At 43.6% G+C, this 17,067-nt stretch overlaps 1 protein-coding gene across 1 annotated transcript in view; it reads right to left on the bottom strand.

Annotated features, from left to right (window-relative positions):
• Positions 1–17,067, bottom strand: part of CUX1 (cut-like homeobox 1) — a 347,657-nt gene that overhangs the window by 83,112 nt on the left and 247,478 nt on the right. The gene's annotated exons all lie outside the window — the stretch shown is intronic.

Genomic DNA, 17,067 nt, shown 5'->3' with positions numbered 1-17,067 from the left:
TTTTTTCCATAAATATTTATATATGAGATTGGCCTTTAGTTTCTTTTGTCTTATCTTGGTTGAGTTAAGTCAAAAAAATTGTTTGAAAGCATTTCCTTCTCTCTTTAGACAAAGTAAGCTATCATAGACTGGAGGATATTATTCTAGAAAGACTTAAACCCACATCCCACTTGCATGGTCTGAATGCCATGGCCCGACAGGCCTGGCTCCTCCCTCCACCTTTGCTCTGGGAGCCTGCTCACCACTACCCCTTCCCTGACAATTAAGAACTACTTCCCATAAACACCTCGGCTACCTTTCCAGCTCTATTTTCCACTTTTCAAACAAGATCTAGTCTTCCAAACAAAGGAGCCTAAATGGCCCTTAGGCTTCCTCATCAGAGCCATTGTGCTGGGGTTTATTCTTTGTTTCTTGTGTGTGTGGGGGTGTGTGTGTGGGGGTGTGTGTGTGTGTGTGTTTTATAATCTATTAGTAACATCCATTCCATGTAAACTTCCTTCTGTAGCTCAATCAATACTCTCATGGTTTGAACACTCTCATGGTTTCTTTAGTCCTATTCTGTTCCTTGAAACACCATGCCATCCCCACCTTCAGGCCTCTGCAGGCTTGGCTGTCCCTTCTGCTGTGATCTCCATGGGTGGCCTCTATCACCACCCAGGTCTGAAGGGCCTCCCTGCTGTCCTGCACTCCATTGTCCACCCGTTTGTATCTTGTTCAGACGTTGATTACCTGCTTATTCTCCACTAAAATTCAGAGAACACAGCAGACACTCACTAAATACTAGTTGACTAAATATGCAAATTAACAACATCTGTGCTACCTGAAGTCTATTCTGCTCTTGACAGGCAACAATTCACTGGCTAGTATTTTAAAGAGCAGAAAGTGTAGGACTATTTTGCCAAATTGTCAACATGACTTTTAAAGGAAGAGTCTACAAGCTGTTTTTGCAGAAGGAGAATGGTTCACTTTTCATAGCCTTGGAAAAACAAGGCAATACATAGCCTCGGAAAAAAAGTGCATCGAGACCCAGAGTCAGGCTGCCTTCCATTCATGGGACTGCAGGCTCCTGGAGGCAGGGCCAGGTGGCCAGCTCACCTCTTGTCCTGGTGACCAACACAGTGCAGGGCACAGGGTCGGGACTGAACACACAGGGGCTGATGGGGAGGGGAGGAGGGAAGGAAAGGAGGAGATGGTGAGGAGAAGGTGCGTTTTAGGGAAAGGTTTTTTTTGCCGCTCCTTTTGTATGGCTGGCCCTATCTTTCATCTTCCACCTGAGGTTAAACCACTTTTGCTTTGGCAGGAGGGGAGGGTAAAGCCATTAGGCACCCTCCAAGGCCCTGATCCAATGCGTCATCCCAAGGGGTCCCACCCCTCCCTGATCAAGGGCCTGGGGGGAGTCAGTCCTAGAGCTTGACCCCTAGGGATAACTTTTGGAAAGAGTGTTTTTTATTTCTGTTGGAAATGAAGCTTTGCTGAGACTTTGTTGGAAAAGAAACTTTGTTAAATGACCAGAATGTGATCTCTGCCTGCTCAGAAATTAACCACAACTTGTTCTTTTTTTATGACCATTATATTAAACTTAAATGATTCAACAGTAACAATTAAAAACCATTTTAGTTAAGCTTCATCTTTCCAATCTGGAATGGGAAGAAAATTTCCCTTATTGCTCCATTATTTAGTTGACTTGTTTACAACTTGTTTAGTTGACTTGTTTATAGGATTTAAATAATACCCTCCTTTAGTTCAACCCAAGTCTAGCAGATGGACGAAGGGGCCTCCTACAGTCCACACAGGGTTGATCTTCCACCTGTGCCGAAGTGACAGGATGGCTCCGGCAGGCTGGTCACTCACCAGAGTATTACCCTCAGTGTGATCAGAAACAGCCTGTGACCGTCACTCAGGCTTCAGTCATCTCTGGGGCCGGGAACACGGGACAGCTGCAGCACAATTAGGTTATGAAGTTATGATGTTGCATAATTCATTCTGCTTCTGCTACTGGGAGCATCTGAAGCTTCTGGGATAAGCATCTGGATTAATCTTGGGATGCTTCTTGCCATTTCTCTGGAGTTCTAACAGCTCTGCTCTACCAAAAGTAATGGGCAGCAGGTTGGATATAAGAATCCTCTTCTTCCCTTAAATCAAGTGCCGTGGGGTCACAAGAACGATGGAAAATTGTGGTCTAGAGAACTGAAAGAGTGTGGCTGGCAGAGCAAACAGGTTCACATTCCTCCCCATTGCCTTACAGTTGTTTGACCTTGGGCAGACCTTTCGGCGGGAGCCATCTGCACAGTAGGAGGCAGGCCGCCTTTCTCAGAAACTGGCATGAGGATAATGAGAGCACCGACAGAGTGGAAAAGGGCTTTGCAAACCGTAAAGGCCCGTATACATATTATTATTGTGTGCATGAAAATCACAATCTTTCTCTTCTGTTTAGAGCTAATTTCCAGTACCCAAAACCATTAGAAAATCATCAAAACCACCCATGAAGTGGTTTTTGGCACAAAACTTCCAGCCTGAATATGATGATCAAGCCTCTCAATTCAACTACAAATTTACAGAAATGAGAGAGGACAGAGGAACATGATAAACTACACCTGGGGATGTAGTCAGAATGACTGTTTCCTGCACCAATAAATTGCAAGGAAAAGACAAAGATGGAGCAGGATCTAGAAAATGAACGCAACATAAAGGCATACTAACCAATGTACCAACACACACATACCAACATGTGGATCTCAGTGGGATCCCAATTCAAACAACTTTATTTTATTTTATTTTTATCTATTTATTTTTTAAAAGATGACTGGTAAGGGGATCTTAACCCTTGACTTGGTGTTGTCAGCACCACGCTCTCCCAAGTGAGCTAACCGGCCATCCCTGTATAGGGATCCAAACCCGTGGCCTTGGTGTTATCAGCACCCCACTCTCCCAAGTGAGCCACGGGCTGGCCCTCCAATTCAAACAACTTTAGAAAATAAAAGCATTTATGATCTTTAGGGGCAACTAGAAATTTAAACAATGACATGATATACCTGATAATACTTCCAAGTGAGCCACGGGCTGGCCCTCCAATTCAAACAACTTTAGAAAATAAAAGCATTTATGACCTTTAGGGGCAACTAGAAATTTAAACAATGACATGATATACCTGATAATACTAAGAAACTATTTTTTGATGTGATAATAGTATTGTGGCTATATTGAAGAAGAGTCCTAATTGCGAGGATATATGTTGTTGACATGTTTAGAGATAAAGTGAAAGGATGCTGGAAGTAGCCTCAAGATAAAACAGGAGTAGGAGCAGGTTAGATAGGGTCATGCGGGAGCTGCACAATAGGTGCTGGGTCGCTGTAGCGTCTGCCCTCTTCTGTATGTTAGAAACTTAACATATAAAAAGTACACCAAAAAACCCTGTAAAACAACAAAAGAGCAAAGATGATCACCTAGTTTTACATCCCTCCCTTGGCACTTGTTAACTACAGCCTCTATACCAGTGTGACTGCCACTATGCTATTTGCACAGGAATGAGGTGAGGGGTGAGATACGAAGACACTGGAGCAGAAGATGGCCTGTCTGGGAGAGCCCTGGGGCCGGCCCTGGCAAACAACACGCATTAGAATGCTGGGGGGCCCAGGTCTGCCCAACAATGTGCAACTTTGCCAACTTCAGTTACCTTCTCAGATTCTCAATTTACTCAGTCATCAAAGGGAGAAAATGTCCATGAAATGCACATCTTTTAAAAACCACCTATATTTTTTCTTTGCCATAAAAAATGATTATTAGCTGAACACACAGAATGGAAGAAAATGAATTCTGGAAGGGACACCCCAATCCCATGCTTCACTCAACCAGGGAAGGGGCTCTCAGAGTGAGCTGAGTCCATTTAGGTAATGGAGGAAACTGAGGCACAAGGGTACCGCTGTTTACTTCAGGTCCCTTCGTGGCCTGCCCACCCACGCTCCATGGAGCCCCCTGGTCATCCACAGTTACAAAGATGCAGGTGATGTGGCTCCTGCCCACAGGGGTCGACCAGCAGAAAGCAACGCTGCAGGACTAGGGACCAGGCTGTTGCTCCTTTAAGTTTCAGATTTTTAAAGGATGTGTTGGAAGGCCTTGTTGGGAAAGTGGAATAATTTGGTCAGGCTCCCCTCGCCTCGGAGCTGGTTCAGGTTCGGGTCATTTGGTAAATATTGTATGTGTGTGGGTGGAGTAAGTGCACCTGCCACTTAGCTGGTGTTTTACTGCCTCGGGCGCCCACCCTGCACGGCCATGTTTTTCCAGATCTGCAGCTTCCAAGGACTGTGTGGCCAGTTACCTAGCATATAGACCTGTGTGAAAGGGTCTGGTGACCCAGCCTGGCACGTGAACGGTTTGTGACCCAGTCTGTGAACGGGCTTGAGGGGTCTGGGAGATCCAGACTCAGCCCTAGCTCAACCATCAGCCCAGTTGATACAGGATTACCGGCAGGTAAAAGAGCCATGACAATTAGCGTGGTCGTCTAGCTTTACAATTGGTGTCACGAACAGGATTAAGAGCTAGACAAATTGGCACTGTGAGCAGGATACGTGACATCAGCCTCAGCCTTAGCCTCGCAGTAGCCCTTGTCATAGCCAGACAAATTAGCCTAGCCGGCAGGATTATGGGCAGGTAAAAAGAGTGCTACAGGCCTGTTGTTCTGTCATCTATAAACATTACTTTTAACAAAGTCTCCTTCAAGTACTGAGTGTAAAATTTTGTGAGCAAACTTCCTGGTTGCCCAGTTTGAGCATCCTCTCTTTCAGCACCACCTTTCAGGCTCTGTTTCCCTTTCATGGTTTACTTATCCTGCAAACATCCTGCCAGTCACCGGCAACAGATGCTGCCAGGCCACTGGCTGCCTGAGAAAAGTCACCTGATGGCTGGCACACACCTGCTCCTCTCACCCACCTCCTGCACTGCACAGAGGATGCTCCGCAGGGGAGGAAACTGAGGCCCAGGGTGGAGCAGTAACACATGATCTCACGGGCACAGTGAGCAGCCTATTTGTGGTAAAACCCCTGTTTTCACTCCCAAATGTAAGGGCTTCTAATTAACCCCCTTCTCCCTAACTACTACTTGGTAGGAACTGTTAAGAAAAGGTTTGGTGGCAGAGAAGCTAAAACTAAGAATAAAAAAAGACTTCCAATTGCATACTAGTTATACTCTCAGCTTCCTCCCCCGACGTTCCCCCCAGCCCAAGTCCAGGGCCAAGGCCAAGATGACTTCCTGGGCCCATCTCCCAGGCCCAGACTGTTCTCTGATCACACCCACCCCCCAGGGCCTTGTGCCTACACACTCCTAAACCTCCCTCCACTTGGTCTTTCTCTAACAAATGAAGTGCTGAGCTCACCTGTGGCTTCAGAGACTTTCACTGTATTTGTCCACGGTTCCCTCCCCCTTAATTGCCCTGCACTTAAGTCAGCTGGTGGTTTCTTCACCCACAGGGCTGGGAAGTGAAACTGCAGAACCAGGCCTTGGAGGCAGCAGAACGTTCAGAGGAAAGACAGCATCCTTCCTCTTCCTCTCACCGGCACCAAGCGTCTGCATTTCGGCAGCGTAAGTGCCTTTTTTAGGGCAACTTGAAAATGAATAATTCAGCAGTTCCTATTCTACTTGTGAAGTGTTAGACAAACAATTCAGATGGGGCCAGACTTGCTGGCCCCACAAGACCACCCCTTCCCTTTATTCTGACATCATCAGACTTGGCCATGAATCTTTAAGAACACCTCCATCCTGTCTAATCACTAAAATACCACAGAGGAAGTTCACAATACTTAGACATACGGAAAAAAATAGAAAGGCTAATTGCAACATAAAGTTTTCCCTCGAAGCCAAGCAAACAGTATATCAGGGTGTCACAGTGATACTGAACTCTTAGAAGAAGTCTTATGCAGGGAATGTCTTAGTCATACCAGGTTATTGACTAGTTGAGGTTTTTATTCAAACCCAAACCTTTCCCACTGAGCTCTACCCCCTTTAACTCCCAGGGCCCACTCTAGAGCCTTACTGATTCTCTGTTTTGAATTAAAGCCACTCAAATACTTGATAGAGGTAGATGTGATGAAAATTTTAAGTTATAGAACAAAAAAACAGCCTTCCTGGTTTTGTTATAGAATTCACTTTGGAAGGGATTTTTAGTGGACAAGCTAAACCCTCTTTCATATAGTCATGGTTGGGTAACTTCAGCTCATATAATCTCTCCATCAGGAAGACACATAAATCAAATAACTGGCCTTATGGCTTAGCTATGCTTTTGATCATCGATGTACAATGTTGTCGTTATTCTGGACAGGAAATTGGATTCAGTTTTCAAATGACAGGGAAGGACGCTTCCCAGGTTTCACTTACAGAAGGACCCTGGATACCCACTTGATAAACTTCTGAGTTTAGTAACAGTTAAAAAGGCAGCTAGATTGTTGAAAACAATCTAATGAAAAGAATGTTCTTTGTTTACATATATAAACCCTTGGGATCTACCTGGCATACCTCAAGTTTGTGAAAAATATTTACCATATGATGGGGAATAAAGGATTCTTATCACTAGTTAGTAAACCTGCTAAACAGCAGCTGCTTTGTGAAGGCAGTAGAAAATAACTGGAAAATCCAAGTAACTTTAAAGAATTCACCAGCAGGAATTTGTAGGGTCACAGTATTCTATAAAAGACCGGATCTCACTGCAGAGGGAAGTATAATTTGCTGCTATGCTAGACCTGTAATGTAGTAAAGCAATGTATGGTAAAATTTTTTTAATATACAGTTTTTAAAAAGGTTTCAGAAGGGCTCAATGGTTCTCCATCTGAAAGTGAATTTTGGTAATAAGAGGAACCTAGGAGCTGGGCTGATTAGAAGCCTCACAGGACATTCAGACAGTCACTTAAGCTGTTCAGTCAGTCTTCCTGAAACACAGCAGAGTTTATGACAGAGGTAGTATGAATGGGAAAAAAAGGAAAGAATCAACAATAAAGAAGAAAGTAAGTTAAGGGTTATTTATATCAGTAAACGTAATCAGGACAAATTCACCCATAGAAATAAAATACATATTTGAAGAAAATCCAAAATCTAACAAAATGTTTGTCAAAACACACTTGGAGTAAAAAGGCCAAGATTGACTAGATTTTTTAAAAAAGGCTAATTAAGGCAAGTTTTTACACCACACTAACCAGTATTACAGGTAGCACAATACCATTAAGGAGAAATGAAGCTGAAAGTCAGTAGATAATAAAAACACAAGCTTGAATTTGTCTTAAATAATAATAAGGCAAGAAAATCTATAAAATAAAAACAGAATAAAATGCAATATATGCAGCGTAATCCTACTAGAAAGCTTACTACTCACTAGGAGAATGTAATACCCTTGAGGGATTCCAATCGCATGGAATCTAAGCACTAGGTCACAGTTAAATTTACGGGGGTGGGGAAGGTGGAATGGCCACGAAAGGACAAACACTTAAAACCAAGAACCTCCATTATTCTTCATGGGGAAACAAAAGAGATGTTCCTTTTAAAACGGAATGAAAGAAAGGGATGAAATGTCCTGGCTGTCACAAAAAAGGTACAAATTTTCTACTGTAGGTAATATAGTCACAAGCTCACAAAATCCAAGGAATTCACTTGAGCGAATGGGCAGATACAACCACGTGTTCCACAAAGCCCCATGTTTTTTAGTAAAGACAAGACAACAATAAACTCCCACAGTAATAAATATCTGGAAAATGAAATAAAAGATCTATTTCATCTACCATAGGGATAAAATATTAAACATGTGGGAATTAAAATAACATGGTATAAATTCCATTGATAGAAAACTGAGTTATAAAATGTAGTGACAAAGAAAGATAGTGACAAAGAAAGGTAATGACGATGCTTCTTATTCGCAGTTGCATTAAATATAAAAGTATAAATAGGTAGCTAAAATACTAAAGATTTTTTTTTTAAACAAACAAAAAATAGTAAACTGGTTGTACAAGATATCAAAATAACAAGGAGACATTATCAATACAGTATGGTACTTATTAGAATGAAAAATTAGATGGAATGAAATTAGAGATAGAAACCAAGAGATACATGTAACTATTTATGTGTGAACTGTCAGATGTTAGATATTGGAGAAAGAAATCATCAATACGACTAGGCGAACTAGGTATTAATACAAAGAATAATAAACAGACACATATATTATCCCATATGCTATAACAAACTCCAGACAGGTGAAAGATATATAATAAATCATAAAAAAAAAAAAGAAAAAGAAAATGGACCAGGAAGGAAAGGCCATTTTCTATTATTGAAACCATATTATAAGTGATTAATGATAAAATTGATGGGACCCATCATATATATATTTACGTGATTCTTCTAGACAATGAAAATCACTAAAACACAAATAAAAAGCAATTGACACATAAAAGTAATGATAAATCTGAGTGAGCAGCCTGCAGTCATCCAGAATAAAAGGAGAACTGCTGCCCAGTCCCCACGTACCTGGTTCCCAGGGTATACAGAAACACACACAGAGTAAAGAAGCAGATGGAGAAATGTTGAGTTTTGTGCTAATGGATACAAAGTTAAGCACCTGTGAGGCTCCACCTAGGCCTGCAGAGTGACAGAAGCTGCTGCAGGCCACCCTTCATCTTCTGGAGTTGGCACTGAAGGTCTGAGTGAAGCTGCGTTCCCCAGGGCCCTGTGCTTGTTGGGAAAAGCTGGCCTGCAGTGGGTTCTGGGTTTACACCTCTGAACTGTGGGCTGGGGATGGGGAGAGGCAACGGTTCACCCCTCTGCAGAGCAACATGCTAAAAACCTTGACACAGCATCTCTTTTGCCCTAGAAATCTGTCTTTCTGTGAAGTATTCTCAGGAATTATTTTTCTAAAAATTTCATTATGAAAACCTGGAAATCACCAAAATGCCCACAAATCAAGAATGGTTACCTTAGCTCAAATTCATCAAGAGAAGAAAAAATTTTGCCATCAAAATGGCAAAACAGCTGATAAGCAGGTGTTATAAAAACTATATGATGTCAAATCAAGCCAAAAAAAGAGTACACAAAGTGGATTCTCTTCAGCATGTCTAGTCACAATGTTTGCACAACTATGTGACATGTATGCACAGCCGTGCCTACCCGAAATACATACAAACTTGTGTGTCCTTGATAACAGGACTGTTTATGCAGTAACCGAACTCACTTCTCAGACAATTTTTCGCAATAAAGACAGCTAATAACTTAATAGCAAATAACAGAGACAGGTCCAACGGAAGTCTACTCAGCACTCTTGGTAGCTGCTGGCTTTCAAACAGGAGCCAGACTGCAGGGTGTCTGAGACATTAATGATAGTAATAATAACGACGGCTTTGACTGAACCCTGGCATAGGGACCATGGAGCCTATTAACTCCTATGAACTCACACGGACGCAGACACTACTACAGAGGTTAACTAACTAGCCCATGGAGCCGCTGTTCAATGCAAGGTAGAACCAGGAGGTGTGATTTGGCCTCTGCACACTGTACCTCCTCTCTGTAGGATTTGGAGGTATATTTAACTAAAAATTCAGCACAGAAGTATGATTTGCTTGAAAAATGCACACATTCAAGAATATGGTCAAAAACTTTTTTTTTTTTTTTGGTTTTGCTTAACTTGGTAACTTTGAGCTAGAGAGACGAGAAACACACTACCACAAGCGTATCTGTACCTCGTCGTGACTGGTCACCATGAGGCAGGTCCTGGTGGTTAACAAGCCCACTTCCCTCCCTCTAGAGTCATCAAGGCGAAGGCTACAGAAGAGACTAAATAGGTTCTAATCTAATTTGATATTCAAAACTCACAAAAGGTTACAAGGAAAGGGCGCCTCTCACTCCTGTCGCCCAGAGCTCCTTCTGGAGACGTCTTATGCATTTACAAGCAAGCACAGGTGTGCTCTCCCTTTTTGGCAGCACACTGAACACACGTTTCTGAGACATGTTTTTCTCACTTAATTACATGTGCGGAAGATCTTTCCATACCAGTACATAAGCAGCTTCCTCATTTGTTTTTTCAAAAGTTATAAAAGAAGACTAACTTAGCAATCAAGACTAGGGTGAACTCTAGAAGACCAAAGCAGGACTGTGGTTGGTCTTTACCCAGACCTGCCCTTGACTGGACCCTCACAGTATTGGAGACACGCAGATATGGGGACTCTAAATGGTCACCGAATGAACTCTGCCAGGCCTGAGCAAGCACCCTGGCTGCACATGTCCTAAGAATTGGGAATCTCATGACATCGTGAATGTCATGTAAACCCTTAACTTGGTACTTTTACACTTGGCATTTGGACTCGCCTCGGAGAAGTTCAGAGTGCCAGCTGCAGCTATCACCGTGCCCTGAGCACATACCCTCTACCTGCATCTTGCCATTGTTGGCTCTTGAGATTTGCTGATGTTCCAAGAAGCTAGCTCTTTAGACCTCTTGGAAAGGGTGGGATGTAGAAGCCATGAGAGCCAGAAGGGCAATGACATCGGATGACATGGGGGAGGTGTCTGCATGGGCCTGGCACCTTAACTCATAGAGATGTTCAACACCTACTGATGTCTCACTGGGTGACGGGCAGGGTGACCCTCGGAACCCAGAGAGGAGCCCTCGAAGGTCTTAGTCTGATGTGGTGGATGGAACCATCAGCCACCCAAGCCAGACACAGTAGAGTTGGGGCCCACACAGAGTAAGTGCCTGTGCATGGGGGCAGAGCTAAGGGCTACAGGAGTGTCATCCCCATGCTGTCCTTCTATACTTATTTGGATAACTCTTTCCTTAAACTAACAATCAATGATCAAAAAAGAATAAGTGGATCTGAGTTTCCCAAAGTATGGTCACCAGACCCCATGCATGGGCAGGGCTGCAGAGTCCTGGGTCCCAGCCCAGACTGACTAGGTCAGTCTCTCTGGAGCAAGGCCCAGGCATCTGCATTTTTAAGCAACGCTCCGAGCATTCCGACTCAGGTCTGGGAGTCAATGCCTGTGCGACGAGGGGCAACTGACCCAATTCCAAAACTTCCCAAACTGGGGTAGAGCTAGGTGAACTGAGGATTTCAAACAGTGCTAGGAGTCACAGATGTGTGTAGCTTCACTGGCCACCAGACATCCTTGCCCCCTCCTACAAGGTACCTAAGACTACCCTATCTTTCATGATCTAGGCAGGAAACATAAGTGTGGCAATCAACAGCATACAGATGGAGTTTAAAGTCATGGCAGATGAGCCGACTTCCTAGGGAGTGAAATTAGCAAGAGAAGTCCAAAGATTGAGCCCTGAAGCACTGAGGTGAGACCAGTGCCAGGAATGGTGTCTAGCACACAGTAGGTGCTCAACAGATACTAAGTAAATATGAATGAATACATTTCAAATCAACCCGATACAGCTGGTATTGCCTTCATTTTTATATAAGGAGAAATGCCCCTTAACTGAGACTGAATAAATACCTAGGCCTTCAATTCACTATCAAGATCAGCCACGGATTTTTCCTGATCGTAGTTCTTTTACTGTAGCTTACTTAAACCTGTCCCATGCTATGCTAATGTTGTCTGCTGCTGAACATAACAGGCCCACTGCAACCTAAATGCCCCACGCTGCTGCACAGGTGCCTCAGTGTGTGGGCTGCAGATCTGAAGGGTGCGCAGGCTGCTTCTGCCCCTGGAGAGGGGTCCATCCAGCCTGGGCTGAGGCACCATTAGCAGCCACTGACTGCTTCAGCGCTTGTACCTACCTTGACAACACCTGCCCCCGCCCTTGCCTTGGTCCTCACTGTTTTATACCCAGAAGAGGTGGGTCTTAAAATCACATGAACAAACTATTATTAGAGGCCAATGTCACGTGGTAGGCACTGTGCAAAGTGCTGGAGCAAAGAACAAGGAGGTCCTGGCCCTCAAGCTGCTGTCAATCTAATGCAGATGCTTAACCCTTGTCATGGAGGTCTAGTGAAGAATATGCATTTTTTTCTCAGTACAGTGTTTTAAATGCGTAAGTTTACTAAGGAAAACAATTATTTTGAATTGCAGTTATTACAACATTAAAAAAACACAAATTTGTGTTTTAGTAACAACTGTTCTTTATCAGTTCACTAAATAAATCTAGTGGTGGGTCTAAGAACTACTGACATTTTGAAGTAGTGATGAGCATAAACAGCACCTGTGATATCTGTGACCATTGTAATGTGACGTGAAAATAGCTGTCATTTCCACCTGCAACAAGGTCACAGGTGTACAATTACCCTGTTTTGCTACTTCATTTACAATGGGAAGAAGTGGAACATTACAGATAGACATTAGTGAAACTAAAGATTTTTTTCCTGGGTCCAAAAGAAGTTGAAAATATAGAGCTTTACTGGGGTCTTAAACTTTTTCTTGTTGCTTTGTAAAGGCTCTTTATATATTAACCCTTTGTCATACACATTGCAAATATTTTTGCCAGTTTATCCACGCACCCACCCACCTCTGGAAACTTCAAATTTTCCTTTGTGATTTCTGCTTTTGGCACCATGCTTAAAAAAATTTTTTCCACCCCCTCATTACATAAATTCCCACCTAAAGTTTCTCCTAGTGTTTTTATGTTTTTAAAAACATTTACATATTTAAAATATCTAGTCTTGCACGGGGCTCAGCTCTGACTATTATCTTCTACATAGTTAGCCCATTATTGTACTGCTCACTGAAGACTTCATCCTTCTCTAACTTATTTAAACTCAAGCAATTTTTATATGCAACTTTTTCTTCTTAATTTTGAAACCTTCAAAAATATAGAAAGCTACCAGAAGAAAATAACACTGACTCATATGCCTATAAACAGAATTAGCCACTTAACACAACTGGTCCTTTTTTTCCATTGTCAATGACAAAAAAATATTTTTTTGATTTCTAATTACATTTGAGCTTTCCATAAAAACTAGAAAGTATCCAGTAATCTATATATTTTGGAAATCCTACAAATATTGCAAAGTCTTTTTTTTTTTTTCCTTTTTGTCTTTTTTCGTGACCGGTAACGGGATTGCAACCCTCAGTGTCGCATCCGTACCGTGACCGGCAACGGGATTGCAACCCTCAGTGTCGTGCCCGCACCATGCTCAACCAGTGAGCAGACCGGTCTCTATATGGGATCCGAACCCTCGGTGGGAGCGCCGCCGCGCTCCCAAGCACTGCACTCTACCGAGTGCGCCATTGGGCCGGCCCGCAAAGTCTTTTTAAGAGTAGAAAGACCACAGACTTGCATTAAAGTATAAACAGTCAAACTTAAAAACAAAAAATATGTGAAAGGTAAAAATATGTACTATCCGGGCTGGCCCATGGCTCACTCGGGAGAGTGCGGTGCTGGTAACACCAAGGCCACAGGTTTGGATCCTATATAGGGATGGCCGGTTCGCTCACTGGCTGAGCGTGGTGCTAACAACACCAAGCCAAGGGTTAAGATCCCCTTACCGGTCATCTTTAAAAAAAAAAAATATATATATATATATGGGGCCGGCCCGGTGGCGCACTGGAGAGTGCGGCGCCCTGGAGAGTGCACCGCCTGGGAGTGCGGCAGCGCTCCCACCGAGGGTTCGGATCCCATGTGGAGACTGGTTCCCGCTCACTGGTTGAGCGCGGTGCGGGCGCAACACCGAGGGTTGCGATCCCGTTACCGGTCAGTAAAAAAAGACAAAAAGGAAAAAAAAATATGTACTATCCAATAAAATCTCAAAAATATGCTCTGCTCTTGAGCTCCAGGCTATTTTGATAACATTCCAAACATTACATAATTTTGATTTTTTTCTCCCAACTCCTTAGGTTTACCTTTAGGGGATTTAGGGGTACATGTGCAGTCATTTGGGGGTTAATTCTCCCTGATGTTGAATGCCCCGAGTCTTTGCTCTGCTCACCAGAGCATTAAATCTGAAGGCCCAGGAGAGCCGTGCAGCCGGGCTGCAGGAACGATGCTATAAAGTTCTGCATTAAAAATTCATATTGCAGGCTCGCTTCAGAACCCAGCTCTGGCTGAAAGGAGAGCTGACGGGGAAATATGAGACACCCCACTGTCTTTCTGGCAATTGGAGACATTCTTCAACAAATAGCACCTCAGGAAGAGAATGAAAGGGCAAACATGCCACGCAGGAAATCAATGAGTACAATCACCTAGCTCGCTCTTGCTTTCCTATAGGACACTTTTCATTCCCAGTGCTGGTTCCAAAAAGTTTCTCACCAATATCCCAGAACAAGAGCCCCGGACATCCTTGCTGGGTGCCCAGATGTTTGGCACCTTTCTTAATTTGTTTTACACCAACCCAGAGAGCCCCATGTTCTCCCAGCCAGATGGAGGCAGAGCTCTCCTGAACCCTGGAGTCTTTCCAATGTGTGGCTGCCACCTGGGTGTCACAGTCAGCTGGGAGGGGACCACACACTGAACAGCGTGTTCTCGCTTTAAAAAATGGATCTCACAAAAATGTGGCATTTATATTTTAGGAGACAGTGACTCTATGGTTATTAACCTCCAGAGTTGATTTTTAGGAACATATTTATTAAGGCCTTAACAGCTCTGCAATGGTTTGAACTTGGAACTTTTTGCCCTCATATTAGCAGTACCAAAGTAATAACTAATTAAGATTTTTAAATTCAGAGTCCCTTAGGAAGATGATATGACATAAAACAGGGCGTTTTGCTAACACAGCTGCAGCATGCCAACACAAAGAGTAGGTCTTGCAATGCAGATACTGATTCTCACAAGTCCAGCATGGGAAGCGACCCTCTCTGGAGTGGGAAGAGACCTTAAGCAGGGGAAGTAAGCCAGCATGTAGAAATGCACCCAATGATGCAAGGTGCCTTGCAGACAACAGCAGCACTGGCAACCACTGTTTGTGGAAGGCGTGTGCATGGATCCTGTGCCAGGCACTGGCGTGGCATAATTTCATTTTACATATGGGGGAACTGAGGCCTGATTAAGGAAACCAAATGCCCTGTGCAAGGTTACTCAATTCATGGAGTCAGGAATTAAACCCGGGTTCTCATGACCCTGAGAATAGGGTTCTTCCCCACACAGCTCACACTGTCCCCCACACTTGGACAGAGTCCTCTCTGAAGGCCACCTGACAAACAGGCCTTGTTGGGAGACAGTACCAGGACCAGGGCCCCTGGCAGGCGATGGGCTGATGAAGAGCAACAGACTGAAGAACAGGTAGCTCTTGGATCCTGCTCGTCATCCAGTCCAGTCCTCTTGTTCCATTAAAAGTGCTGCCGCCAAGGGAGCAAAGCTTGTTAGGGACACTCAGGGACAGAGCTGGGAACAGAACCCAGGTCTCCTGACTCCAGGCTGCATGCACCTTTCACTGCCTGCTGACTTTTCACCAGGAAGTCTACAAACATCACAGAGCAGAAGTCTGGTGTTGTGGGCCTCGTACCAGTGCTGCTGTGAGCCCCTGGAGCATTCTGGGGTTCCAAAGTCTCTAGTCTAGTGATGGCATAGGGAAGCTACCTAAAGATGCCACAGCCACTGGCAGAATATAAGGCATAAAAGGCCAGCAAGTGCAAAGGGTCCTAGTTTAAAGCCCGTGGGGCAACGAAGGTGGCGTAACAGACAACGCTCCCAGCCAACAGGGAAGTCAACAGTGGCTGTCTTAGAGCACACTTACGGGATGTTATGCAGCATGCCTTATGTTTCCAAGGAAGAAATATTTACAACATGTCAAGTAAAAAAACCTAAAAATCAAAACCATGTATCAGTCCGATGCTATTGGTAAAAATAAAGTGCTGTACAGAAAAAAGACTGAAGGAAATAGGTCAAAATGTTAACAACGATCATCTCTGCCCCGCGGGATCATGAGAAATGATGTTTTATTTTTAAAATCTTTTAGATGTTTCTAAATGTTGTATAATAATAAACACGTATGACTTCTGTAATTAAAGATAATAAATGTCATATAATTAGTTCTCATTGTTTGGGGACTGTTCCATGGAAAGGATGGTTTCTCATTTCCACCTGCCTTCCCCGTCCCTTCATAGGACTTGGTGGGACTCGGTCAGTGCGAGGCGAGTCACTTTCTCCTCTGCCACTCCTGAAGCAAGAAGATGTGCTGTCACCACAACCTGCATGATCAAGACCCCCCACTTCCTCTGGTGAGTCAGAACTTCAGGGTTTTCAGGAACCTTACTGGGGGCAGAAGGCGGTATGACCATTCCAAGCTGGGCCTCCATCCTAATGCTCTGTTCTTGAAGCACTTGAACTCCTAATGGCTCCTGCTTTCTTAGAAGCCAACAGCTTCCTTAGGTTGCCTTTCTAGAGAGGGAACGGCCTCATTGGTCAGGCTGCAGGCTAAATAGAGACCGCTAAGCTCTGTTGTACCCCTGACCCACCTGTTGTCACAGTGAACGCACATGCTGATTTATTAGTTCAACACAACGTACCAGCAACTTTGCTAAGCACGTGGTATGCACAGAGGAGGAGGAAGGCCCTCCTCTGAGGTAGCTTTCAGGCTGTTTGGTAATGTTGTGAAGTTTCTAGGAACACATCCATTATCTTACTCGATCTCCATGATTCTGGGATGCAAAAAGTTGCATATCACAGTGCCCATTTCACAGACTGCTGGATGTGCTATTATCTGCCACAAACTGATGTTTTCCCTCAATAGTCCCCTTACCTATTCTCTTTATCTTTAAACTGTAAGTTTCCCAAGATTTACTTTAACAGTATTTCAGAAAAACTTCAAGGATCTCTTAAAAAGGTAAAATTTTTATAAAAGCATGACAAACTCAGGTGAGTCTATGAATAAGGGTTTTCTCTACAATACCCTCTCAAAGGATGCTGGGTGAATGTGATTATGTATAATCATAAACATGTTTATATACATATATACATGCATACACATATTGTACGTGTCTATGTACATGTACGTGTATGTGTTTTTGTGTAGAGTGAGCCTGTGTATCTGTGTGCATGTCACATCTGTGACCCCCGTCCCACACTCCTTTCTCTGTAGTTCTAGCATCTGACACAGCACACCTGTCATTTTAGAGCAGGCCTCTGGTAAAGATGAGCTGACAGGAAGAGTACTGTTCAGAGGAGGTTAA

The sequence above is a fragment of the Galeopterus variegatus genome, unplaced genomic scaffold (genome assembly GCF_000696425.1).
Source record: "Galeopterus variegatus unplaced genomic scaffold, G_variegatus-3.0.2 Scaffold164, whole genome shotgun sequence".
Lineage (NCBI taxonomy): Eukaryota > Metazoa > Chordata > Mammalia > Dermoptera > Cynocephalidae > Galeopterus > Galeopterus variegatus.
Note: the sequence above shows the minus strand (reverse complement) of the source record. Positions and strands in the feature narration are given on the sequence as shown.